Raw genomic sequence first — 21,422 nt, 5'->3', positions numbered from 1 at the left:
ATCTCCTATCGGCCAGTGAGCAGTAAAAAGGCACAGATGAGAACAGCAAGCACTTTCTGGCACTTGTACTCCTCTGCAAGTCCTGGACCCTTGCTCCATAGACTTCCACACCAGAAGCAATGAAGGGCCCACCATTTCTTGCGCCTGAGAAAGAGGTGTTTGATATTTGGATTCAAACGCGCCCGCTCAGCGCTCGATCAGGCTCGATCAGGCGAGATTTATATGAGTGGCTCACAGGCCTGAAACATTCACCTGGGAGACCCAGAGTGGCTGACTTCCCAGTATGGCCATTGTTGGGCGAGTCTCCTCCTTTCCTCCTGCCTCAATCTAGAATTGGCTGCAAATCACAAGAGGGAGTGCAATGTCCGTGTGTAGTGCCTACTACCAGCTACCTCTCTGTCTTCCTTATGTAAATTAGAATTTTCAAGGGGGGACCATTGGCAATCTGCTCCTCCCACATAACCAGGAAGCCCTGTTGAACATGTCTGCCTGTGTTGTTGCAGGGACAGTGCCTTCTCTGCCAAAAAGGTGGCAGGAGAGCCTCACAACAAATGATGGGATCAACTGCTTATTTCGAAACCCAGCAAGGCAGTTACTGTGATGGATTGCAAATGTAATGGAAGGTGTGCCTGCGGTGTCACTTTCAGAAATACATGGAATTGTGATTGAGGGCCCAGCCTGGTGGATTTCTCTTTATTTACTACAGGTTCCCGCAAATATTGTGGTGTGTGTGGGGAATGCACTGCAAAAATTAGGAAGACTTAAGGGTGTAAAAGGGACCTGTCAGAAGTGGGATTTGAACCCACGCCTCCATGAGGAGACCAGAAGGCTCAGCATCACTGAAGATCAAGCTCTCTTGAGTCTGGCGCCTTAGACCACTCGGCCATCCTGACGGCTCAGGGTGTGCTTAGTTCTGACTTTTCTGTCTGCACCTGCCAACGTTTCCACTTACAACGTTCACAGAAATGTCACAGGTGTAAAGGCCCCAACAATACAACATAGCTCACACAAAATAAAAATAGGCCCAAGAACAACCCCCAGATGATCGATGGAGATAACTTTGTTTCGTCTGCAAAGGTAAAAAAAAATTCTCGCGGCTCACCGTGTTCAAAGACCACCTCTTCTTAAACTTGCATTGAGATAATAAGGTTTTAGAGTGTGCACAAAAAAAGCATCCAATGCACAGTGTTTCTGCCCCGTCTCGAACCGGGGACCTTTCGCGTGTTAGGCGAACGTGATGACCACTACACTACAGAAACTACCTTGGTGCTTTCTACTGTTAGAGGAAAGTTTCTCTCAAGTCTTCACCCTACTTCTATTCTGCTGTATCAGCAGCGGCTCAGAATGTGCAGAACAAGTGTGAAAACCTCAGAGATATCATCCAACATGCTTGCAATTAGACGTATTCAAAACTCACTTGTGCAGGCATCGACAGGCAAATATCTGATGCCTAAATGCCAGCGAGTACAGCTTGGGAAAGCATCACCTGGGACACACTGAGACTAAGCAGGTAGGCAGATAAAGCATGGTGATCCATTTTTCTTCTGAGGTTAGAAATATGTTGTGCAACAATGCACCCAGTATAACGAGAAATAGTCAGGCATAGTGCTTTTTTAGTAGGGTTTGTATGTTTACCTCTAAAAAGGGCTCGTCCGGGATTTGAACCCGGGACCTCTCGCACCCTAAGCGAGAATCATACCCCTAGACCAACGAGCCACGCAAGAGTCACCTCTGACACGGCTCCGGGGGTTAGTGGCAGCTAGCCAGTACATGCTGCTCTGTTCTGCAATATGATTGCTGTCTTTTCCATGACCGTCATCAAACAAGAAATTAAAAAGCCTCTGTCCTTCAGACAGTTTGTTTGCTTTAAGTGTCTGCTCGTGGTGAGGACAAGAGAAGCATTTCTTCTCTCATGCCTTGCTTTCATGAAGTAGGCCCACCCTACAGAGCAAAGTGCGAGCAAGCGAATGGCGCAAGCTATCGTCACTTCTCTTTTCGAGCTGTCACTGAGATCTCTGGAGCACACTACGTCAGGCTGGTGAGGAATAGACAGCCTCTATTATCTCAGCTTTTCTATAAAGTGAGCCAGTAAATGCAAACACTGTGAAAAACAGCAAGCTGCATTTCTGCCCGGTCTCGAACCAGGGACCTTTCGCGTGTAAGGCGAACGTGATAACCACTACACTACAGAAACAGACACTACCTCAGGAATCTTGTTGGCGTGTATTGGGTTGGAACGCACAGACTAAGGGCCAACGTCCTTGAAGCTCAAAGTTGGGCTCTCCTTACCCGGTCTCTCTTTCTTTGGAAGACAGGAATGAGGACCACTTTTTTCCCCAAGAGGCGATTTTGAAACCATATCCTGAAATGACACTAGAAAAACTCTTTGCATGTAATGTTCCTACACTGCTGGTCCAGCCCAGAAAAGCAGTTGCAAGGAAGTCCTGCACTCCTTTATCATGTCAAAAGTGGAAAATAGCGTGCAGGGTAAGGAACCTTCTCGACATACACAGCGTCTTATAGCATTGAAAAGAAGAAAGGCTCCTATATGACAAGCAGCCTGAAAACTTCCACAGGATGGGCTCGTCCGGGATTTGAACCCGGGACCTCTCGCACCCGAAGCGAGAATCATACCCCTAGACCAACGAGCCTGAGTGGCCAGGAGACATTTTGAACAATTACTGAAGCGTCTTTCAGAAAACAGCAGGGCTATTTGGCTCGTCTCCCTATAAGTGAGCCACACAAAGTCATGTTTTCTCTCAAGTTGTTGTTTTTTCACTCCAGCAAGGAAGGGGGCAGCCAATCTCCTATCGGCCAGTGAGCAGTAAAAAGGCACAGATGAGAACAGCAAGCACTTTCTGGCACTTGTACTCCTCTGCAAGTCCTGGACCCTTGCTCCATAGACTTCCACACCAGAAGCAATGAAGGGCCCACCATTTCTTGCGCCTGAGAAAGAGGTGTTTGATATTTGGATTCAAACGCGCCCGCTCAGCGCTCGATCAGGCTCGATCAGGCGAGATTTATATGAGTGGCTCACAGGCCTGAAACATTCACCTGGGAGACCCAGAGTGGCTGACTTCCCAGTATGGCCATTGTTGGGCGAGTCTCCTCCTTTCCTCCTGCCTCAATCTAGAATTGGCTGCAAATCACAAGAGGGAGTGCAATGTCCGTGTGTAGTGCCTACTACCAGCTACCTCTCTGTCTTCCTTATGTAAATTAGAATTTTCAAGGGGGGACCATTGGCAATCTGCTCCTCCCACATAACCAGGAAGCCCTGTTGAACATGTCTGCCTGTGTTGTTGCAGGGACAGTGCCTTCTCTGCCAAAAAGGTGGCAGGAGAGCCTCACAACAAATGATGGGATCAACTGCTTATTTCGAAACCCAGCAAGGCAGTTACTGTGATGGATTGCAAATGTAATGGAAGGTGTGCCTGCGGTGTCACTTTCAGAAATACATGGAATTGTGATTGAGGGCCCAGCCTGGTGGATTTCTCTTTATTTACTACAGGTTCCCGCAAATATTGTGGTGTGTGTGGGGAATGCACTGCAAAAATTAGGAAGACTTAAGGGTGTAAAAGGGACCTGTCAGAAGTGGGATTTGAACCCACGCCTCCATGAGGAGACCAGAAGGCTCAGCATCACTGAAGATCAAGCTCTCTTGAGTCTGGCGCCTTAGACCACTCGGCCATCCTGACGGCTCAGGGTGTGCTTAGTTCTGACTTTTCTGTCTGCACCTGCCAACGTTTCCACTTACAACGTTCACAGAAATGTCACAGGTGTAAAGGCCCCAACAATACAACATAGCTCACACAAAATAAAAATAGGCCCAAGAACAACCCCCAGATGATCGATGGAGATAACTTTGTTTCGTCTGCAAAGGTAAAAAAAAATTCTCGCGGCTCACCGTGTTCAAAGACCACCTCTTCTTAAACTTGCATTGAGATAATAAGGTTTTAGAGTGTGCACAAAAAAAGCATCCAATGCACAGTGTTTCTGCCCCGTCTCGAACCGGGGACCTTTCGCGTGTTAGGCGAACGTGATGACCACTACACTACAGAAACTACCTTGGTGCTTTCTACTGTTAGAGGAAAGTTTCTCTCAAGTCTTCACCCTACTTCTATTCTGCTGTATCAGCAGCGGCTCAGAATGTGCAGAACAAGTGTGAAAACCTCAGAGATATCATCCAACATGCTTGCAATTAGACGTATTCAAAACTCACTTGTGCAGGCATCGACAGGCAAATATCTGATGCCTAAATGCCAGCGAGTACAGCTTGGGAAAGCATCACCTGGGACACACTGAGACTAAGCAGGTAGGCAGATAAAGCATGGTGATCCATTTTTCTTCTGAGGTTAGAAATATGTTGTGCAACAATGCACCCAGTATAACGAGAAATAGTCAGGCATAGTGCTTTTTTAGTAGGGTTTGTATGTTTACCTCTAAAAAGGGCTCGTCCGGGATTTGAACCCGGGACCTCTCGCACCCTAAGCGAGAATCATACCCCTAGACCAACGAGCCACGCAAGAGTCACCTCTGACACGGCTCCGGGGGTTAGTGGCAGCTAGCCAGTACATGCTGCTCTGTTCTGCAATATGATTGCTGTCTTTTCCATGACCGTCATCAAACAAGAAATTAAAAAGCCTCTGTCCTTCAGACAGTTTGTTTGCTTTAAGTGTCTGCTCGTGGTGAGGACAAGAGAAGCATTTCTTCTCTCATGCCTTGCTTTCATGAAGTAGGCCCACCCTACAGAGCAAAGTGCGAGCAAGCGAATGGCGCAAGCTATCGTCACTTCTCTTTTCGAGCTGTCACTGAGATCTCTGGAGCACACTACGTCAGGCTGGTGAGGAATAGACAGCCTCTATTATCTCAGCTTTTCTATAAAGTGAGCCAGTAAATGCAAACACTGTGAAAAACAGCAAGCTGCATTTCTGCCCGGTCTCGAACCAGGGACCTTTCGCGTGTAAGGCGAACGTGATAACCACTACACTACAGAAACAGACACTACCTCAGGAATCTTGTTGGCGTGTATTGGGTTGGAACGCACAGACTAAGGGCCAACGTCCTTGAAGCTCAAAGTTGGGCTCTCCTTACCCGGTCTCTCTTTCTTTGGAAGACAGGAATGAGGACCACTTTTTTCCCCAAGAGGCGATTTTGAAACCATATCCTGAAATGACACTAGAAAAACTCTTTGCATGTAATGTTCCTACACTGCTGGTCCAGCCCAGAAAAGCAGTTGCAAGGAAGTCCTGCACTCCTTTATCATGTCAAAAGTGGAAAATAGCGTGCAGGGTAAGGAACCTTCTCGACATACACAGCGTCTTATAGCATTGAAAAGAAGAAAGGCTCCTATATGACAAGCAGCCTGAAAACTTCCACAGGATGGGCTCGTCCGGGATTTGAACCCGGGACCTCTCGCACCCGAAGCGAGAATCATACCCCTAGACCAACGAGCCTGAGTGGCCAGGAGACATTTTGAACAATTACTGAAGCGTCTTTCAGAAAACAGCAGGGCTATTTGGCTCGTCTCCCTATAAGTGAGCCACACAAAGTCATGTTTTCTCTCAAGTTGTTGTTTTTTCACTCCAGCAAGGAAGGGGGCAGCCAATCTCCTATCGGCCAGTGAGCAGTAAAAAGGCACAGATGAGAACAGCAAGCACTTTCTGGCACTTGTACTCCTCTGCAAGTCCTGGACCCTTGCTCCATAGACTTCCACACCAGAAGCAATGAAGGGCCCACCATTTCTTGCGCCTGAGAAAGAGGTGTTTGATATTTGGATTCAAACGCGCCCGCTCAGCGCTCGATCAGGCTCGATCAGGCGAGATTTATATGAGTGGCTCACAGGCCTGAAACATTCACCTGGGAGACCCAGAGTGGCTGACTTCCCAGTATGGCCATTGTTGGGCGAGTCTCCTCCTTTCCTCCTGCCTCAATCTAGAATTGGCTGCAAATCACAAGAGGGAGTGCAATGTCCGTGTGTAGTGCCTACTACCAGCTACCTCTCTGTCTTCCTTATGTAAATTAGAATTTTCAAGGGGGGACCATTGGCAATCTGCTCCTCCCACATAACCAGGAAGCCCTGTTGAACATGTCTGCCTGTGTTGTTGCAGGGACAGTGCCTTCTCTGCCAAAAAGGTGGCAGGAGAGCCTCACAACAAATGATGGGATCAACTGCTTATTTCGAAACCCAGCAAGGCAGTTACTGTGATGGATTGCAAATGTAATGGAAGGTGTGCCTGCGGTGTCACTTTCAGAAATACATGGAATTGTGATTGAGGGCCCAGCCTGGTGGATTTCTCTTTATTTACTACAGGTTCCCGCAAATATTGTGGTGTGTGTGGGGAATGCACTGCAAAAATTAGGAAGACTTAAGGGTGTAAAAGGGACCTGTCAGAAGTGGGATTTGAACCCACGCCTCCATGAGGAGACCAGAAGGCTCAGCATCACTGAAGATCAAGCTCTCTTGAGTCTGGCGCCTTAGACCACTCGGCCATCCTGACGGCTCAGGGTGTGCTTAGTTCTGACTTTTCTGTCTGCACCTGCCAACGTTTCCACTTACAACGTTCACAGAAATGTCACAGGTGTAAAGGCCCCAACAATACAACATAGCTCACACAAAATAAAAATAGGCCCAAGAACAACCCCCAGATGATCGATGGAGATAACTTTGTTTCGTCTGCAAAGGTAAAAAAAAATTCTCGCGGCTCACCGTGTTCAAAGACCACCTCTTCTTAAACTTGCATTGAGATAATAAGGTTTTAGAGTGTGCACAAAAAAAGCATCCAATGCACAGTGTTTCTGCCCCGTCTCGAACCGGGGACCTTTCGCGTGTTAGGCGAACGTGATGACCACTACACTACAGAAACTACCTTGGTGCTTTCTACTGTTAGAGGAAAGTTTCTCTCAAGTCTTCACCCTACTTCTATTCTGCTGTATCAGCAGCGGCTCAGAATGTGCAGAACAAGTGTGAAAACCTCAGAGATATCATCCAACATGCTTGCAATTAGACGTATTCAAAACTCACTTGTGCAGGCATCGACAGGCAAATATCTGATGCCTAAATGCCAGCGAGTACAGCTTGGGAAAGCATCACCTGGGACACACTGAGACTAAGCAGGTAGGCAGATAAAGCATGGTGATCCATTTTTCTTCTGAGGTTAGAAATATGTTGTGCAACAATGCACCCAGTATAACGAGAAATAGTCAGGCATAGTGCTTTTTTAGTAGGGTTTGTATGTTTACCTCTAAAAAGGGCTCGTCCGGGATTTGAACCCGGGACCTCTCGCACCCTAAGCGAGAATCATACCCCTAGACCAACGAGCCACGCAAGAGTCACCTCTGACACGGCTCCGGGGGTTAGTGGCAGCTAGCCAGTACATGCTGCTCTGTTCTGCAATATGATTGCTGTCTTTTCCATGACCGTCATCAAACAAGAAATTAAAAAGCCTCTGTCCTTCAGACAGTTTGTTTGCTTTAAGTGTCTGCTCGTGGTGAGGACAAGAGAAGCATTTCTTCTCTCATGCCTTGCTTTCATGAAGTAGGCCCACCCTACAGAGCAAAGTGCGAGCAAGCGAATGGCGCAAGCTATCGTCACTTCTCTTTTCGAGCTGTCACTGAGATCTCTGGAGCACACTACGTCAGGCTGGTGAGGAATAGACAGCCTCTATTATCTCAGCTTTTCTATAAAGTGAGCCAGTAAATGCAAACACTGTGAAAAACAGCAAGCTGCATTTCTGCCCGGTCTCGAACCAGGGACCTTTCGCGTGTAAGGCGAACGTGATAACCACTACACTACAGAAACAGACACTACCTCAGGAATCTTGTTGGCGTGTATTGGGTTGGAACGCACAGACTAAGGGCCAACGTCCTTGAAGCTCAAAGTTGGGCTCTCCTTACCCGGTCTCTCTTTCTTTGGAAGACAGGAATGAGGACCACTTTTTTCCCCAAGAGGCGATTTTGAAACCATATCCTGAAATGACACTAGAAAAACTCTTTGCATGTAATGTTCCTACACTGCTGGTCCAGCCCAGAAAAGCAGTTGCAAGGAAGTCCTGCACTCCTTTATCATGTCAAAAGTGGAAAATAGCGTGCAGGGTAAGGAACCTTCTCGACATACACAGCGTCTTATAGCATTGAAAAGAAGAAAGGCTCCTATATGACAAGCAGCCTGAAAACTTCCACAGGATGGGCTCGTCCGGGATTTGAACCCGGGACCTCTCGCACCCGAAGCGAGAATCATACCCCTAGACCAACGAGCCTGAGTGGCCAGGAGACATTTTGAACAATTACTGAAGCGTCTTTCAGAAAACAGCAGGGCTATTTGGCTCGTCTCCCTATAAGTGAGCCACACAAAGTCATGTTTTCTCTCAAGTTGTTGTTTTTTCACTCCAGCAAGGAAGGGGGCAGCCAATCTCCTATCGGCCAGTGAGCAGTAAAAAGGCACAGATGAGAACAGCAAGCACTTTCTGGCACTTGTACTCCTCTGCAAGTCCTGGACCCTTGCTCCATAGACTTCCACACCAGAAGCAATGAAGGGCCCACCATTTCTTGCGCCTGAGAAAGAGGTGTTTGATATTTGGATTCAAACGCGCCCGCTCAGCGCTCGATCAGGCTCGATCAGGCGAGATTTATATGAGTGGCTCACAGGCCTGAAACATTCACCTGGGAGACCCAGAGTGGCTGACTTCCCAGTATGGCCATTGTTGGGCGAGTCTCCTCCTTTCCTCCTGCCTCAATCTAGAATTGGCTGCAAATCACAAGAGGGAGTGCAATGTCCGTGTGTAGTGCCTACTACCAGCTACCTCTCTGTCTTCCTTATGTAAATTAGAATTTTCAAGGGGGGACCATTGGCAATCTGCTCCTCCCACATAACCAGGAAGCCCTGTTGAACATGTCTGCCTGTGTTGTTGCAGGGACAGTGCCTTCTCTGCCAAAAAGGTGGCAGGAGAGCCTCACAACAAATGATGGGATCAACTGCTTATTTCGAAACCCAGCAAGGCAGTTACTGTGATGGATTGCAAATGTAATGGAAGGTGTGCCTGCGGTGTCACTTTCAGAAATACATGGAATTGTGATTGAGGGCCCAGCCTGGTGGATTTCTCTTTATTTACTACAGGTTCCCGCAAATATTGTGGTGTGTGTGGGGAATGCACTGCAAAAATTAGGAAGACTTAAGGGTGTAAAAGGGACCTGTCAGAAGTGGGATTTGAATCCACGCCTCCATGAGGAGACCAGAAGGCTCAGCATCACTGAAGATCAAGCTCTCTTGAGTCTGGCGCCTTAGACCACTCGGCCATCCTGACGGCTCAGGGTGTGCTTAGTTCTGACTTTTCTGTCTGCACCTGCCAACGTTTCCACTTACAACGTTCACAGAAATGTCACAGGTGTAAAGGCCCCAACAATACAACATAGCTCACACAAAATAAAAATAGGCCCAAGAACAACCCCCAGATGATCGATGGAGATAACTTTGTTTCGTCTGCAAAGGTAAAAAAAAATTCTCGCGGCTCACCGTGTTCAAAGACCACCTCTTCTTAAACTTGCATTGAGATAATAAGGTTTTAGAGTGTGCACAAAAAAAGCATCCAATGCACAGTGTTTCTGCCCCGTCTCGAACCGGGGACCTTTCGCGTGTTAGGCGAACGTGATGACCACTACACTACAGAAACTACCTTGGTGCTTTCTACTGTTAGAGGAAAGTTTCTCTCAAGTCTTCACCCTACTTCTATTCTGCTGTATCAGCAGCGGCTCAGAATGTGCAGAACAAGTGTGAAAACCTCAGAGATATCATCCAACATGCTTGCAATTAGACGTATTCAAAACTCACTTGTGCAGGCATCGACAGGCAAATATCTGATGCCTAAATGCCAGCGAGTACAGCTTGGGAAAGCATCACCTGGGACACACTGAGACTAAGCAGGTAGGCAGATAAAGCATGGTGATCCATTTTTCTTCTGAGGTTAGAAATATGTTGTGCAACAATGCACCCAGTATAACGAGAAATAGTCAGGCATAGTGCTTTTTTAGTAGGGTTTGTATGTTTACCTCTAAAAAGGGCTCGTCCGGGATTTGAACCCGGGACCTCTCGCACCCTAAGCGAGAATCATACCCCTAGACCAACGAGCCACGCAAGAGTCACCTCTGACACGGCTCCAGGGGTTAGTGGCAGCTAGCCAGTACATGCTGCTCTGTTCTGCAATATGATTGCTGTCTTTTCCATGACCGTCATCAAACAAGAAATTAAAAAGCCTCTGTCCTTCAGACAGTTTGTTTGCTTTAAGTGTCTGCTCGTGGTGAGGACAAGAGAAGCATTTCTTCTCTCATGCCTTGCTTTCATGAAGTAGGCCCACCCTACAGAGCAAAGTGCGAGCAAGCGAATGGCGCAAGCTATCGTCACTTCTCTTTTCGAGCTGTCACTGAGATCTCTGGAGCACACTACGTCAGGCTGGTGAGGAATAGACAGCCTCTATTATCTCAGCTTTTCTATAAAGTGAGCCAGTAAATGCAAACACTGTGAAAAACAGCAAGCTGCATTTCTGCCCGGTCTCGAACCAGGGACCTTTCGCGTGTAAGGCGAACGTGATAACCACTACACTACAGAAACAGACACTACCTCAGGAATCTTGTTGGCGTGTATTGGGTTGGAACGCACAGACTAAGGGCCAACGTCCTTGAAGCTCAAAGTTGGGCTCTCCTTACCCGGTCTCTCTTTCTTTGGAAGACAGGAATGAGGACCACTTTTTTCCCCAAGAGGCGATTTTGAAACCATATCCTGAAATGACACTAGAAAAACTCTTTGCATGTAATGTTCCTACACTGCTGGTCCAGCCCAGAAAAGCAGTTGCAAGGAAGTCCTGCACTCCTTTATCATGTCAAAAGTGGAAAATAGCGTGCAGGGTAAGGAACCTTCTCGACATACACAGCGTCTTATAGCATTGAAAAGAAGAAAGGCTCCTATATGACAAGCAGCCTGAAAACTTCCACAGGATGGGCTCGTCCGGGATTTGAACCCGGGACCTCTCGCACCCGAAGCGAGAATCATACCCCTAGACCAACGAGCCTGAGTGGCCAGGAGACATTTTGAACAATTACTGAAGCGTCTTTCAGAAAACAGCAGGGCTATTTGGCTCGTCTCCCTATAAGTGAGCCACACAAAGTCATGTTTTCTCTCAAGTTGTTGTTTTTTCACTCCAGCAAGGAAGGGGGCAGCCAATCTCCTATCGGCCAGTGAGCAGTAAAAAGGCACAGATGAGAACAGCAAGCACTTTCTGGCACTTGTACTCCTCTGCAAGTCCTGGACCCTTGCTCCATAGACTTCCACACCAGAAGCAATGAAGGGCCCACCATTTCTTGCGCCTGAGAAAGAGGTGTTTGATATTTGGATTCAAACGCGCCCGCTCAGCGCTCGATCAGGCGAGATTTATATGAGTGGCTCACAGGCCTGAAACATTCACCTGGGAGACCCAGAGTGGCTGACTTCCCAGTATGGCCATTGTTGGGCGAGTCTCCTCCTTTCCTCCTGCCTCAATCTAGAATTGGCTGCAAATCACAAGAGGGAGTGCAATGTCCGTGTGTAGTGCCTACTACCAGCTACCTCTCTGTCTTCCTTATGTAAATTAGAATTTTCAAGGGGGGACCATTGGCAATCTGCTCCTCCCACATAACCAGGAAGCCCTGTTGAACATGTCTGCCTGTGTTGTTGCAGGGACAGTGCCTTCTCTGCCAAAAAGGTGGCAGGAGAGCCTCACAACAAATGATGGGATCAACTGCTTATTTCGAAACCCAGCAAGGCAGTTACTGTGATGGATTGCAAATGTAATGGAAGGTGTGCCTGCGGTGTCACTTTCAGAAATACATGGAATTGTGATTGAGGGCCCAGCCTGGTGGATTTCTCTTTATTTACTACAGGTTCCCGCAAATATTGTGGTGTGTGTGGGGAATGCACTGCAAAAATTAGGAAGACTTAAGGGTGTAAAAGGGACCTGTCAGAAGTGGGATTTGAACCCACGCCTCCATGAGGAGACCAGAAGGCTCAGCATCACTGAAGATCAAGCTCTCTTGAGTCTGGCGCCTTAGACCACTCGGCCATCCTGACGGCTCAGGGTGTGCTTAGTTCTGACTTTTCTGTCTGCACCTGCCAACGTTTCCACTTACAACGTTCACAGAAATGTCACAGGTGTAAAGGCCCCAACAATACAACATAGCTCACACAAAATAAAAATAGGCCCAAGAACAACCCCCAGATGATCGATGGAGATAACTTTGTTTCGTCTGCAAAGGTAAAAAAAAATTCTCGCGGCTCACCGTGTTCAAAGACCACCTCTTCTTAAACTTGCATTGAGATAATAAGGTTTTAGAGTGTGCACAAAAAAAGCATCCAATGCACAGTGTTTCTGCCCCGTCTCGAACCGGGGACCTTTCGCGTGTTAGGCGAACGTGATGACCACTACACTACAGAAACTACCTTGGTGCTTTCTACTGTTAGAGGAAAGTTTCTCTCAAGTCTTCACCCTACTTCTATTCTGCTGTATCAGCAGCGGCTCAGAATGTGCAGAACAAGTGTGAAAACCTCAGAGATATCATCCAACATGCTTGCAATTAGACGTATTCAAAACTCACTTGTGCAGGCATCGACAGGCAAATATCTGATGCCTAAATGCCAGCGAGTACAGCTTGGGAAAGCATCACCTGGGACACACTGAGACTAAGCAGGTAGGCAGATAAAGCATGGTGATCCATTTTTCTTCTGAGGTTAGAAATATGTTGTGCAACAATGCACCCAGTATAACGAGAAATAGTCAGGCATAGTGCTTTTTTAGTAGGGTTTGTATGTTTACCTCTAAAAAGGGCTCGTCCGGGATTTGAACCCGGGACCTCTCGCACCCTAAGCGAGAATCATACCCCTAGACCAACGAGCCACGCAAGAGTCACCTCTGACACGGCTCCGGGGGTTAGTGGCAGCTAGCCAGTACATGCTGCTCTGTTCTGCAATATGATTGCTGTCTTTTCCATGACCGTCATCAAACAAGAAATTAAAAAGCCTCTGTCCTTCAGACAGTTTGTTTGCTTTAAGTGTCTGCTCGTGGTGAGGACAAGAGAAGCATTTCTTCTCTCATGCCTTGCTTTCATGAAGTAGGCCCACCCTACAGAGCAAAGTGCGAGCAAGCGAATGGCGCAAGCTATCGTCACTTCTCTTTTCGAGCTGTCACTGAGATCTCTGGAGCACACTACGTCAGGCTGGTGAGGAATAGACAGCCTCTATTATCTCAGCTTTTCTATAAAGTGAGCCAGTAAATGCAAACACTGTGAAAAACAGCAAGCTGCATTTCTGCCCGGTCTCGAACCAGGGACCTTTCGCGTGTAAGGCGAACGTGATAACCACTACACTACAGAAACAGACACTACCTCAGGAATCTTGTTGGCGTGTATTGGGTTGGAACGCACAGACTAAGGGCCAACGTCCTTGAAGCTCAAAGTTGGGCTCTCCTTACCCGGTCTCTCTTTCTTTGGAAGACAGGAATGAGGACCACTTTTTTCCCCAAGAGGCGATTTTGAAACCATATCCTGAAATGACACTAGAAAAACTCTTTGCATGTAATGTTCCTACACTGCTGGTCCAGCCCAGAAAAGCAGTTGCAAGGAAGTCCTGCACTCCTTTATCATGTCAAAAGTGGAAAATAGCGTGCAGGGTAAGGAACCTTCTCGACATACACAGCGTCTTATAGCATTGAAAAGAAGAAAGGCTCCTATATGACAAGCAGCCTGAAAACTTCCACAGGATGGGCTCGTCCGGGATTTGAACCCGGGACCTCTCGCACCCGAAGCGAGAATCATACCCCTAGACCAACGAGCCTGAGTGGCCAGGAGACATTTTGAACAATTACTGAAGCGTCTTTCAGAAAACAGCAGGGCTATTTGGCTCGTCTCCCTATAAGTGAGCCACACAAAGTCATGTTTTCTCTCAAGTTGTTGTTTTTTCACTCCAGCAAGGAAGGGGGCAGCCAATCTCCTATCGGCCAGTGAGCAGTAAAAAGGCACAGATGAGAACAGCAAGCACTTTCTGGCACTTGTACTCCTCTGCAAGTCCTGGACCCTTGCTCCATAGACTTCCACACCAGAAGCAATGAAGGGCCCACCATTTCTTGCGCCTGAGAAAGAGGTGTTTGATATTTGGATTCAAACGCGCCCGCTCAGCGCTCGATCAGGCTCGATCAGGCGAGATTTATATGAGTGGCTCACAGGCCTGAAACATTCACCTGGGAGACCCAGAGTGGCTGACTTCCCAGTATGGCCATTGTTGGGCGAGTCTCCTCCTTTCCTCCTGCCTCAATCTAGAATTGGCTGCAAATCACAAGAGGGAGTGCAATGTCCGTGTGTAGTGCCTACTACCAGCTACCTCTCTGTCTTCCTTATGTAAATTAGAATTTTCAAGGGGGGACCATTGGCAATCTGCTCCTCCCACATAACCAGGAAGCCCTGTTGAACATGTCTGCCTGTGTTGTTGCAGGGACAGTGCCTTCTCTGCCAAAAAGGTGGCAGGAGAGCCTCACAACAAATGATGGGATCAACTGCTTATTTCGAAACCCAGCAAGGCAGTTACTGTGATGGATTGCAAATGTAATGGAAGGTGTGCCTGCGGTGTCACTTTCAGAAATACATGGAATTGTGATTGAGGGCCCAGCCTGGTGGATTTCTCTTTATTTACTACAGGTTCCCGCAAATATTGTGGTGTGTGTGGGGAATGCACTGCAAAAATTAGGAAGACTTAAGGGTGTAAAAGGGACCTGTCAGAAGTGGGATTTGAATCCACGCCTCCATGAGGAGACCAGAAGGCTCAGCATCACTGAAGATCAAGCTCTCTTGAGTCTGGCGCCTTAGACCACTCGGCCATCCTGACGGCTCAGGGTGTGCTTAGTTCTGACTTTTCTGTCTGCACCTGCCAACGTTTCCACTTACAACGTTCACAGAAATGTCACAGGTGTAAAGGCCCCAACAATACAACATAGCTCACACAAAATAAAAATAGGCCCAAGAACAACCCCCAGATGATCGATGGAGATAACTTTGTTTCGTCTGCAAAGGTAAAAAAAAATTCTCGCGGCTCACCGTGTTCAAAGACCACCTCTTCTTAAACTTGCATTGAGATAATAAGGTTTTAGAGTGTGCACAAAAAAAGCATCCAATGCACAGTGTTTCTGCCCCGTCTCGAACCGGGGACCTTTCGCGTGTTAGGCGAACGTGATGACCACTACACTACAGAAACTACCTTGGTGCTTTCTACTGTTAGAGGAAAGTTTCTCTCAAGTCTTCACCCTACTTCTATTCTGCTGTATCAGCAGCGGCTCAGAATGTGCAGAACAAGTGTGAAAACCTCAGAGATATCATCCAACATGCTTGCAATTAGACGTATTCAAAACTCACTTGTGCAGGCATCGACAGGCAAATATCTGATGCCTAAATGCCAGCGAGTACAGCTTGGGAAAGCATCACCTGGGACACACTGAGACTAAGCAGGTAGGCAGATAAAGCATGGTGATCCATTTTTCTTCTGAGGTTAGAAATATGTTGTGCAACAATGCACCCAGTATAACGAGAAATAGTCAGGCATAGTGCTTTTTTAGTAGGGTTTGTATGTTTACCTCTAAAAAGGGCTCGTCCGGGATTTGAACCCGGGACCTCTCGCACCCTAAGCGAGAATCATACCCCTAGACCAACGAGCCACGCAAGAGTCACCTCTGACACGGCTCCAGGGGTTAGTGGCAGCTAGCCAGTACATGCTGCTCTGTTCTGCAATATGATTGCTGTCTTTTCCATGACCGTCATCAAACAAGAAATTAAAAAGCCTCTGTCCTTCAGACAGTTTGTTTGCTTTAAGTGTCTGCTCGTGGTGAGGACAAGAGAAGCATTTCTTCTCTCATGCCTTGCTTTCATGAAGTAGGCCCACCCTACAGAGCAAAGTGCGAGCAAGCGAATGGCGCAAGCTATCGTCACTTCTCTTTTCGAGCTGTCACTGAGATCTCTGGAGCACACTACGTCAGGCTGGTGAGGAATAGACAGCCTCTATTATCTCAGCTTTTCTATAAAGTGAGCCAGTAAATGCAAACACTGTGAAAAACAGCAAGCTGCATTTCTGCCCGGTCTCGAACCAGGGACCTTTCGCGTGTAAGGCGAACGTGATAACCACTACACTACAGAAACAGACACTACCTCAGGAATCTTGTTGGCGTGTATTGGGTTGGAACGCACAGACTAAGGGCCAACGTCCTTGAAGCTCAAAGTTGGGCTCTCCTTACCCGGTCTCTCTTTCTTTGGAAGACAGGAATGAGGACCACTTTTTTCCCCAAGAGGCGATTTTGAAACCATATCCTGAAATGACACTAGAAAAACTCTTTGCATGTAATGTTCCTACACTGCTGGTCCAGCCCAGAAAAGCAGTTGCAAGGAAGTCCTGCACTCCTTTATCATGTCAAAAGTGGAAAATAGCGTGCAGGGTAAGGAACCTTCTCGACATACACAGCGTCTTATAGCATTGAAAAGAAGAAAGGCTCCTATATGACAAGCAGCCTGAATACTTCCACAGGATGGGCTCGTCCGGGATTTGAACCCGGGACCTCTCGCACCCGAAGCGAGAATCATACCCCTAGACCAACGAGCCTGAGTGGCCAGGAGACATTTTGAACAATTACTGAAGCGTCTTTCAGAAAACAGCAGGGCTATTTGGCTCGTCTCCCTATAAGTGAGCCACACAAAGTCATGTTTTCTCTCAAGTTGTTGTTTTTTCACTCCAGCAAGGAAGGGGGCAGCCAATCTCCTATCGGCCAGTGAGCAGTAAAAAGGCACAGATGAGAACAGCAAGCACTTTCTGGCACTTGTACTCCTCTGCAAGTCCTGGACCCTTGCTCCATAGACTTCCACACCAGAAGCAATGAAGGGCCCACCATTTCTTGCGCCTGAGAAAGAGGTGTTTGATATTTGGATTCAAACGCGCCCGCTCAGCGCTCGATCAGGCGAGATTTATATGAGTGGCTCACAGGCCTGAAACATTCACCTGGGAGACCCAGAGTGGCTGACTTCCCAGTATGGCCATTGTTGGGCGAGTCTCCTCCTTTCCTCCTGCCTCAATCTAGAATTGGCTGCAAATCACAAGAGGGAGTGCAATGTCCGTGTGTAGTGCCTACTACCAGCTACCTCTCTGTCTTCCTTATGTAAATTAGAATTTTCAAGGGGGGACCATTGGCAATCTGCTCCTCCCACATAACCAGGAAGCCCTGTTGAACATGTCTGCCTGTGTTGTTGCAGGGACAGTGCCTTCTCTGCCAAAAAGGTGGCAGGAGAGCCTCACAACAAATGATGGGATCAACTGCTTATTTCGAAACCCAGCAAGGCAGTTACTGTGATGGATTGCAAATGTAATGGAAGGTGTGCCTGCGGTGTCACTTTCAGAAATACATGGAATTGTGATTGAGGGCCCAGCCTGGTGGATTTCTCTTTATTTACTACAGGTTCCCGCAAATATTGTGGTGTGTGTGGGGAATGCACTGCAAAAATTAGGAAGACTTAAGGGTGTAAAAGGGACCTGTCAGAAGTGGGATTTGAACCCACGCCTCCATGAGGAGACCAGAAGGCTCAGCATCACTGAAGATCAAGCTCTCTTGAGTCTGGCGCCTTAGACCACTCGGCCATCCTGACGGCTCAGGGTGTGCTTAGTTCTGACTTTTCTGTCTGCACCTGCCAACGTTTCCACTTACAACGTTCACAGAAATGTCACAGGTGTAAAGGCCCCAACAATACAACATAGCTCACACAAAATAAAAATAGGCCCAAGAACAACCCCCAGATGATCGATGGAGATAACTTTGTTTCGTCTGCAAAGGTAAAAAAAAATTCTCGCGGCTCACCGTGTTCAAAGACCACCTCTTCTTAAACTTGCATTGAGATAATAAGGTTTTAGAGTGTGCACAAAAAAAGCATCCAATGCACAGTGTTTCTGCCCCGTCTCGAACCGGGGACCTTTCGCGTGTTAGGCGAACGTGATGACCACTACACTACAGAAACTACCTTGGTGCTTTCTACTGTTAGAGGAAAGTTTCTCTCAAGTCTTCACCCTACTTCTATTCTGCTGTATCAGCAGCGGCTCAGAATGTGCAGAACAAGTGTGAAAACCTCAGAGATATCATCCAACATGCTTGCAATTAGACGTATTCAAAACTCACTTGTGCAGGCATCGACAGGCAAATATCTGATGCCTAAATGCCAGCGAGTACAGCTTGGGAAAGCATCACCTGGGACACACTGAGACTAAGCAGGTAGGCAGATAAAGCATGGTGATCCATTTTTCTTCTGAGGTTAGAAATATGTTGTGCAACAATGCACCCAGTATAACGAGAAATAGTCAGGCATAGTGCTTTTTTAGTAGGGTTTGTATGTTTACCTCTAAAAAGGGCTCGTCCGGGATTTGAACCCGGGACCTCTCGCACCCTAAGCGAGAATCATACCCCTAGACCAACGAGCCACGCAAGAGTCACCTCTGACACGGCTCCGGGGGTTAGTGGCAGCTAGCCAGTACATGCTGCTCTGTTCTGCAATATGATTGCTGTCTTTTCCATGACCGTCATCAAACAAGAAATTAAAAAGCCTCTGTCCTTCAGACAGTTTGTTTGCTTTAAGTGTCTGCTCGTGGTGAGGACAAGAGAAGCATTTCTTCTCTCATGCCTTGCTTTCATGAAGTAGGCCCACCCTACAGAGCAAAGTGCGAGCAAGCGAATGGCGCAAGCTATCGTCACTTCTCTTTTCGAGCTGTCACTGAGATCTCTGGAGCACACTACGTCAGGCTGGTGAGGAATAGACAGCCTCTATTATCTCAGCTTTTCTATAAAGTGAGCCAGTAAATGCAAACACTGTGAAAAACAGCAAGCTGCATTTCTGCCCGGTCTCGAACCAGGGACCTTTCGCGTGTAAGGCGAACGTGATAACCACTACACTACAGAAACAGACACTACCTCAGGAATCTTGTTGGCGTGTATTGGGTTGGAACGCACAGACTAAGGGCCAACGTCCTTGAAGCTCAAAGTTGGGCTCTCCTTACCCGGTCTCTCTTTCTTTGGAAGACAGGAATGAGGACCACTTTTTTCCCCAAGAGGCGATTTTGAAACCATATCCTGAAATGACACTAGAAAAACTCTTTGCATGTAATGTTCCTACACTGCTGGTCCAGCCCAGAAAAGCAGTTGCAAGGAAGTCCTGCACTCCTTTATCATGTCAAAAGTGGAAAATAGCGTGCAGGGTAAGGAACCTTCTCGACATACACAGCGTCTTATAGCATTGAAAAGAAGAAAGGCTCCTATATGACAAGCAGCCTGAAAACTTCCACAGGATGGGCTCGTCCGGGATTTGAACCCGGGACCTCTCGCACCCGAAGCGAGAATCATACCCCTAGACCAACGAGCCTGAGTGGCCAGGAGACATTTTGAACAATTACTGAAGCGTCTTTCAGAAAACAGCAGGGCTATTTGGCTCGTCTCCCTATAAGTGAGCCACACAAAGTCATGTTTTCTCTCAAGTTGTTGTTTTTTCACTCCAGCAAGGAAGGGGGCAGCCAATCTCCTATCGGCCAGTGAGCAGTAAAAAGGCACAGATGAGAACAGCAAGCACTTTCTGGCACTTGTACTCCTCTGCAAGTCCTGGACCCTTGCTCCATAGACTTCCACACCAGAAGCAATGAAGGGCCCACCATTTCTTGCGCCTGAGAAAGAGGTGTTTGATATTTGGATTCAAACGCGCCCGCTCAGCGCTCGATCAGGCTCGATCAGGCGAGATTTATATGAGTGGCTCACAGGCCTGAAACATTCACCTGGGAGACCCAGAGTGGCTGACTTCCCAGTATGGCCATTGTTGGGCGAGTCTCCTCCTTTCCTCCTGCCTCAATCTAGAATTGGCTGCAAATCACAAGAGGGAGTGCAATGTCCGTGTGTAGTGCCTACTACCAGCTACCTCTCTGTCTTCCTTATGTAAATTAGAATTTTCAAGGGGGGACCATTGGCAATCTGCTCCTCCCACATAACCAGGAAGCCCTGTTGAACATGTCTGCCTGTGTTGTTGCAGGGACAGTGCCTTCTCTGCCAAAAAGGTGGCAGGAGAGCCTCACAACAAATGATGGGATCAACTGCTTATTTCGAAACCCAGCAAGGCAGTTACTGTGATGGATTGCAAATGTAATGGAAGGTGTGCCTGCGGTGTCACTTTCAGAAATACATGGAATTGTGATTGAGGGCCCAGCCTGGTGGATTTCTCTTTATTTACTACAGGTTCCCGCAAATATTGTGGTGTGTGTGGGGAATGCACTGCAAAAATTAGGAAGACTTAAGGGTGTAAAAGGGACCTGTCAGAAGTGGGATTTGAACCCACGCCTCCATGAGGAGACCAGAAGGCTCAGCATCACTGAAGATCAAGCTCTCTTGAGTCTGGCGCCTTAGACCACTCGGCCATCCTGACGGCTCAGGGTGTGCTTAGTTCTGACTTTTCTGTCTGCACCTGCCAACGTTTCCACTTACAACGTTCACAGAAATGTCACAGGTGTAAAGGCCCCAACAATACAACATAGCTCACACAAAATAAAAATAGGCCCAAGAACAACCCCCAGATGATCGATGGAGATAACTTTGTTTCGTCTGCAAAGGTAAAAAAAAATTCTCGCGGCTCACCGTGTTCAAAGACCACCTCTTCTTAAACTTGCATTGAGATAATAAGGTTTTAGAGTGTGCACAAAAAAAGCATCCAATGCACAGTGTTTCTGCCCCGTCTCGAACCGGGGACCTTTCGCGTGTTAGGCGAACGTGATGACCACTACACTACAGAAACTACCTTGGTGCTTTCTACTGTTAGAGGAAAGTTTCTCTCAAGTCTTCACCCTACTTCTATTCTGCTGTATCAGCAGCGGCTCAGAATGTGCAGAACAAGTGTGAAAACCTCAGAGATATCATCCAACATGCTTGCAATTAGACGTATTCAAAACTCACTTGTGCAGGCATCGACAGGCAAATATCTGATGCCTAAATGCCAGCGAGTACAGCTTGGGAAAGCATCACCTGGGACACACTGAGACTAAGCAGGTAGGCAGATAAAGCATGGTGATCCATTTTTCTTCTGAGGTTAGAAATATGTTGTGCAACAATGCACCCAGTATAACGAGAAATAGTCAGGCATAGTGCTTTTTTAGTAGGGTTTGTATGTTTACCTCTAAAAAGGGCTCGTCCGGGATTTGAACCCGGGACCTCTCGCACCCTAAGCGAGAATCATACCCCTAGACCAACGAGCCACGCAAGAGTCACCTCTGACACGGCTCCGGGGGTTAGTGGCAGCTAGCCAGTACATGCTGCTCTGTTCTGCAATATGATTGCTGTCTTTTCCATGACCGTCATCAAACAAGA

The 21,422-nt window shown here is 47.5% G+C and overlaps 38 non-coding genes across 38 annotated transcripts; all 38 read right to left on the bottom strand.

Moving 5' to 3' along the window:
- Nucleotides 1-781: 781 nt before the first annotated feature.
- On the bottom strand, nucleotides 782-893 carry TRNAL-CAA (transfer RNA leucine (anticodon CAA)). Its single transcript has 2 exons — nucleotides 856-893; nucleotides 782-827 (listed from the first exon to the last, which is right to left on the bottom strand). It is a non-coding gene; the product is annotated as a tRNA-Leu (tRNA).
- Nucleotides 894-1,186: 293 nt separating this feature from the next.
- Nucleotides 1,187-1,259, bottom strand: TRNAV-AAC (transfer RNA valine (anticodon AAC)). The gene has a single exon. It is a non-coding gene; the product is annotated as a tRNA-Val (tRNA).
- Nucleotides 1,260-1,644: 385 nt separating this feature from the next.
- TRNAP-AGG (transfer RNA proline (anticodon AGG)) lies at nucleotides 1,645-1,716 on the bottom strand. The gene has a single exon. It is a non-coding gene; the product is annotated as a tRNA-Pro (tRNA).
- Nucleotides 1,717-2,121: 405 nt separating this feature from the next.
- On the bottom strand, nucleotides 2,122-2,194 carry TRNAV-UAC (transfer RNA valine (anticodon UAC)). The gene has a single exon. It is a non-coding gene; the product is annotated as a tRNA-Val (tRNA).
- Nucleotides 2,195-2,579: 385 nt separating this feature from the next.
- On the bottom strand, nucleotides 2,580-2,651 carry TRNAP-CGG (transfer RNA proline (anticodon CGG)). Its single transcript has one exon. It is a non-coding gene; the product is annotated as a tRNA-Pro (tRNA).
- A 932-nt stretch (nucleotides 2,652-3,583) lies between these two features.
- On the bottom strand, nucleotides 3,584-3,695 carry TRNAL-CAA (transfer RNA leucine (anticodon CAA)). The gene is made up of 2 exons: nucleotides 3,658-3,695; nucleotides 3,584-3,629 (listed from the first exon to the last, which is right to left on the bottom strand). It is a non-coding gene; the product is annotated as a tRNA-Leu (tRNA).
- A 293-nt stretch (nucleotides 3,696-3,988) lies between these two features.
- Nucleotides 3,989-4,061, bottom strand: TRNAV-AAC (transfer RNA valine (anticodon AAC)). Its single transcript has one exon. It is a non-coding gene; the product is annotated as a tRNA-Val (tRNA).
- A 385-nt stretch (nucleotides 4,062-4,446) lies between these two features.
- On the bottom strand, nucleotides 4,447-4,518 carry TRNAP-AGG (transfer RNA proline (anticodon AGG)). Its single transcript has one exon. It is a non-coding gene; the product is annotated as a tRNA-Pro (tRNA).
- Nucleotides 4,519-4,923: 405 nt separating this feature from the next.
- TRNAV-UAC (transfer RNA valine (anticodon UAC)) lies at nucleotides 4,924-4,996 on the bottom strand. The gene has a single exon. It is a non-coding gene; the product is annotated as a tRNA-Val (tRNA).
- A 385-nt stretch (nucleotides 4,997-5,381) lies between these two features.
- Nucleotides 5,382-5,453, bottom strand: TRNAP-CGG (transfer RNA proline (anticodon CGG)). The gene has a single exon. It is a non-coding gene; the product is annotated as a tRNA-Pro (tRNA).
- Nucleotides 5,454-6,385: 932 nt separating this feature from the next.
- TRNAL-CAA (transfer RNA leucine (anticodon CAA)) lies at nucleotides 6,386-6,497 on the bottom strand. Its single transcript has 2 exons — nucleotides 6,460-6,497; nucleotides 6,386-6,431 (listed from the first exon to the last, which is right to left on the bottom strand). It is a non-coding gene; the product is annotated as a tRNA-Leu (tRNA).
- A 293-nt stretch (nucleotides 6,498-6,790) lies between these two features.
- Nucleotides 6,791-6,863, bottom strand: TRNAV-AAC (transfer RNA valine (anticodon AAC)). Its single transcript has one exon. It is a non-coding gene; the product is annotated as a tRNA-Val (tRNA).
- Nucleotides 6,864-7,248: 385 nt separating this feature from the next.
- Nucleotides 7,249-7,320, bottom strand: TRNAP-AGG (transfer RNA proline (anticodon AGG)). The gene has a single exon. It is a non-coding gene; the product is annotated as a tRNA-Pro (tRNA).
- A 405-nt stretch (nucleotides 7,321-7,725) lies between these two features.
- TRNAV-UAC (transfer RNA valine (anticodon UAC)) lies at nucleotides 7,726-7,798 on the bottom strand. The gene has a single exon. It is a non-coding gene; the product is annotated as a tRNA-Val (tRNA).
- Nucleotides 7,799-8,183: 385 nt separating this feature from the next.
- Nucleotides 8,184-8,255, bottom strand: TRNAP-CGG (transfer RNA proline (anticodon CGG)). Its single transcript has one exon. It is a non-coding gene; the product is annotated as a tRNA-Pro (tRNA).
- Nucleotides 8,256-9,187: 932 nt separating this feature from the next.
- TRNAL-CAA (transfer RNA leucine (anticodon CAA)) lies at nucleotides 9,188-9,299 on the bottom strand. The gene is made up of 2 exons: nucleotides 9,262-9,299; nucleotides 9,188-9,233 (listed from the first exon to the last, which is right to left on the bottom strand). It is a non-coding gene; the product is annotated as a tRNA-Leu (tRNA).
- A 293-nt stretch (nucleotides 9,300-9,592) lies between these two features.
- Nucleotides 9,593-9,665, bottom strand: TRNAV-AAC (transfer RNA valine (anticodon AAC)). Its single transcript has one exon. It is a non-coding gene; the product is annotated as a tRNA-Val (tRNA).
- Nucleotides 9,666-10,050: 385 nt separating this feature from the next.
- On the bottom strand, nucleotides 10,051-10,122 carry TRNAP-AGG (transfer RNA proline (anticodon AGG)). Its single transcript has one exon. It is a non-coding gene; the product is annotated as a tRNA-Pro (tRNA).
- Nucleotides 10,123-10,527: 405 nt separating this feature from the next.
- On the bottom strand, nucleotides 10,528-10,600 carry TRNAV-UAC (transfer RNA valine (anticodon UAC)). The gene has a single exon. It is a non-coding gene; the product is annotated as a tRNA-Val (tRNA).
- Nucleotides 10,601-10,985: 385 nt separating this feature from the next.
- Nucleotides 10,986-11,057, bottom strand: TRNAP-CGG (transfer RNA proline (anticodon CGG)). The gene has a single exon. It is a non-coding gene; the product is annotated as a tRNA-Pro (tRNA).
- A 922-nt stretch (nucleotides 11,058-11,979) lies between these two features.
- On the bottom strand, nucleotides 11,980-12,091 carry TRNAL-CAA (transfer RNA leucine (anticodon CAA)). The gene is made up of 2 exons: nucleotides 12,054-12,091; nucleotides 11,980-12,025 (listed from the first exon to the last, which is right to left on the bottom strand). It is a non-coding gene; the product is annotated as a tRNA-Leu (tRNA).
- A 293-nt stretch (nucleotides 12,092-12,384) lies between these two features.
- On the bottom strand, nucleotides 12,385-12,457 carry TRNAV-AAC (transfer RNA valine (anticodon AAC)). The gene has a single exon. It is a non-coding gene; the product is annotated as a tRNA-Val (tRNA).
- Nucleotides 12,458-12,842: 385 nt separating this feature from the next.
- TRNAP-AGG (transfer RNA proline (anticodon AGG)) lies at nucleotides 12,843-12,914 on the bottom strand. Its single transcript has one exon. It is a non-coding gene; the product is annotated as a tRNA-Pro (tRNA).
- A 405-nt stretch (nucleotides 12,915-13,319) lies between these two features.
- TRNAV-UAC (transfer RNA valine (anticodon UAC)) lies at nucleotides 13,320-13,392 on the bottom strand. The gene has a single exon. It is a non-coding gene; the product is annotated as a tRNA-Val (tRNA).
- A 385-nt stretch (nucleotides 13,393-13,777) lies between these two features.
- TRNAP-CGG (transfer RNA proline (anticodon CGG)) lies at nucleotides 13,778-13,849 on the bottom strand. The gene has a single exon. It is a non-coding gene; the product is annotated as a tRNA-Pro (tRNA).
- Nucleotides 13,850-14,781: 932 nt separating this feature from the next.
- On the bottom strand, nucleotides 14,782-14,893 carry TRNAL-CAA (transfer RNA leucine (anticodon CAA)). Its single transcript has 2 exons — nucleotides 14,856-14,893; nucleotides 14,782-14,827 (listed from the first exon to the last, which is right to left on the bottom strand). It is a non-coding gene; the product is annotated as a tRNA-Leu (tRNA).
- Nucleotides 14,894-15,186: 293 nt separating this feature from the next.
- On the bottom strand, nucleotides 15,187-15,259 carry TRNAV-AAC (transfer RNA valine (anticodon AAC)). The gene has a single exon. It is a non-coding gene; the product is annotated as a tRNA-Val (tRNA).
- A 385-nt stretch (nucleotides 15,260-15,644) lies between these two features.
- On the bottom strand, nucleotides 15,645-15,716 carry TRNAP-AGG (transfer RNA proline (anticodon AGG)). Its single transcript has one exon. It is a non-coding gene; the product is annotated as a tRNA-Pro (tRNA).
- Nucleotides 15,717-16,121: 405 nt separating this feature from the next.
- TRNAV-UAC (transfer RNA valine (anticodon UAC)) lies at nucleotides 16,122-16,194 on the bottom strand. The gene has a single exon. It is a non-coding gene; the product is annotated as a tRNA-Val (tRNA).
- Nucleotides 16,195-16,579: 385 nt separating this feature from the next.
- TRNAP-CGG (transfer RNA proline (anticodon CGG)) lies at nucleotides 16,580-16,651 on the bottom strand. The gene has a single exon. It is a non-coding gene; the product is annotated as a tRNA-Pro (tRNA).
- A 922-nt stretch (nucleotides 16,652-17,573) lies between these two features.
- TRNAL-CAA (transfer RNA leucine (anticodon CAA)) lies at nucleotides 17,574-17,685 on the bottom strand. The gene is made up of 2 exons: nucleotides 17,648-17,685; nucleotides 17,574-17,619 (listed from the first exon to the last, which is right to left on the bottom strand). It is a non-coding gene; the product is annotated as a tRNA-Leu (tRNA).
- A 293-nt stretch (nucleotides 17,686-17,978) lies between these two features.
- TRNAV-AAC (transfer RNA valine (anticodon AAC)) lies at nucleotides 17,979-18,051 on the bottom strand. Its single transcript has one exon. It is a non-coding gene; the product is annotated as a tRNA-Val (tRNA).
- Nucleotides 18,052-18,436: 385 nt separating this feature from the next.
- On the bottom strand, nucleotides 18,437-18,508 carry TRNAP-AGG (transfer RNA proline (anticodon AGG)). The gene has a single exon. It is a non-coding gene; the product is annotated as a tRNA-Pro (tRNA).
- Nucleotides 18,509-18,913: 405 nt separating this feature from the next.
- Nucleotides 18,914-18,986, bottom strand: TRNAV-UAC (transfer RNA valine (anticodon UAC)). The gene has a single exon. It is a non-coding gene; the product is annotated as a tRNA-Val (tRNA).
- A 385-nt stretch (nucleotides 18,987-19,371) lies between these two features.
- Nucleotides 19,372-19,443, bottom strand: TRNAP-CGG (transfer RNA proline (anticodon CGG)). The gene has a single exon. It is a non-coding gene; the product is annotated as a tRNA-Pro (tRNA).
- Nucleotides 19,444-20,375: 932 nt separating this feature from the next.
- TRNAL-CAA (transfer RNA leucine (anticodon CAA)) lies at nucleotides 20,376-20,487 on the bottom strand. The gene is made up of 2 exons: nucleotides 20,450-20,487; nucleotides 20,376-20,421 (listed from the first exon to the last, which is right to left on the bottom strand). It is a non-coding gene; the product is annotated as a tRNA-Leu (tRNA).
- Nucleotides 20,488-20,780: 293 nt separating this feature from the next.
- Nucleotides 20,781-20,853, bottom strand: TRNAV-AAC (transfer RNA valine (anticodon AAC)). The gene has a single exon. It is a non-coding gene; the product is annotated as a tRNA-Val (tRNA).
- A 385-nt stretch (nucleotides 20,854-21,238) lies between these two features.
- TRNAP-AGG (transfer RNA proline (anticodon AGG)) lies at nucleotides 21,239-21,310 on the bottom strand. The gene has a single exon. It is a non-coding gene; the product is annotated as a tRNA-Pro (tRNA).
- Between the last annotated feature and the right edge of the window lie 112 nt (nucleotides 21,311-21,422).

This window comes from Lissotriton vulgaris, chromosome 10, assembly GCF_964263255.1.
Source record: "Lissotriton vulgaris chromosome 10, aLisVul1.2, whole genome shotgun sequence".
NCBI classification, from domain to species: Eukaryota; Metazoa; Chordata; class Amphibia; order Caudata; family Salamandridae; genus Lissotriton; species Lissotriton vulgaris.
This window is presented reverse-complemented; position numbering and strand designations above follow the sequence as displayed.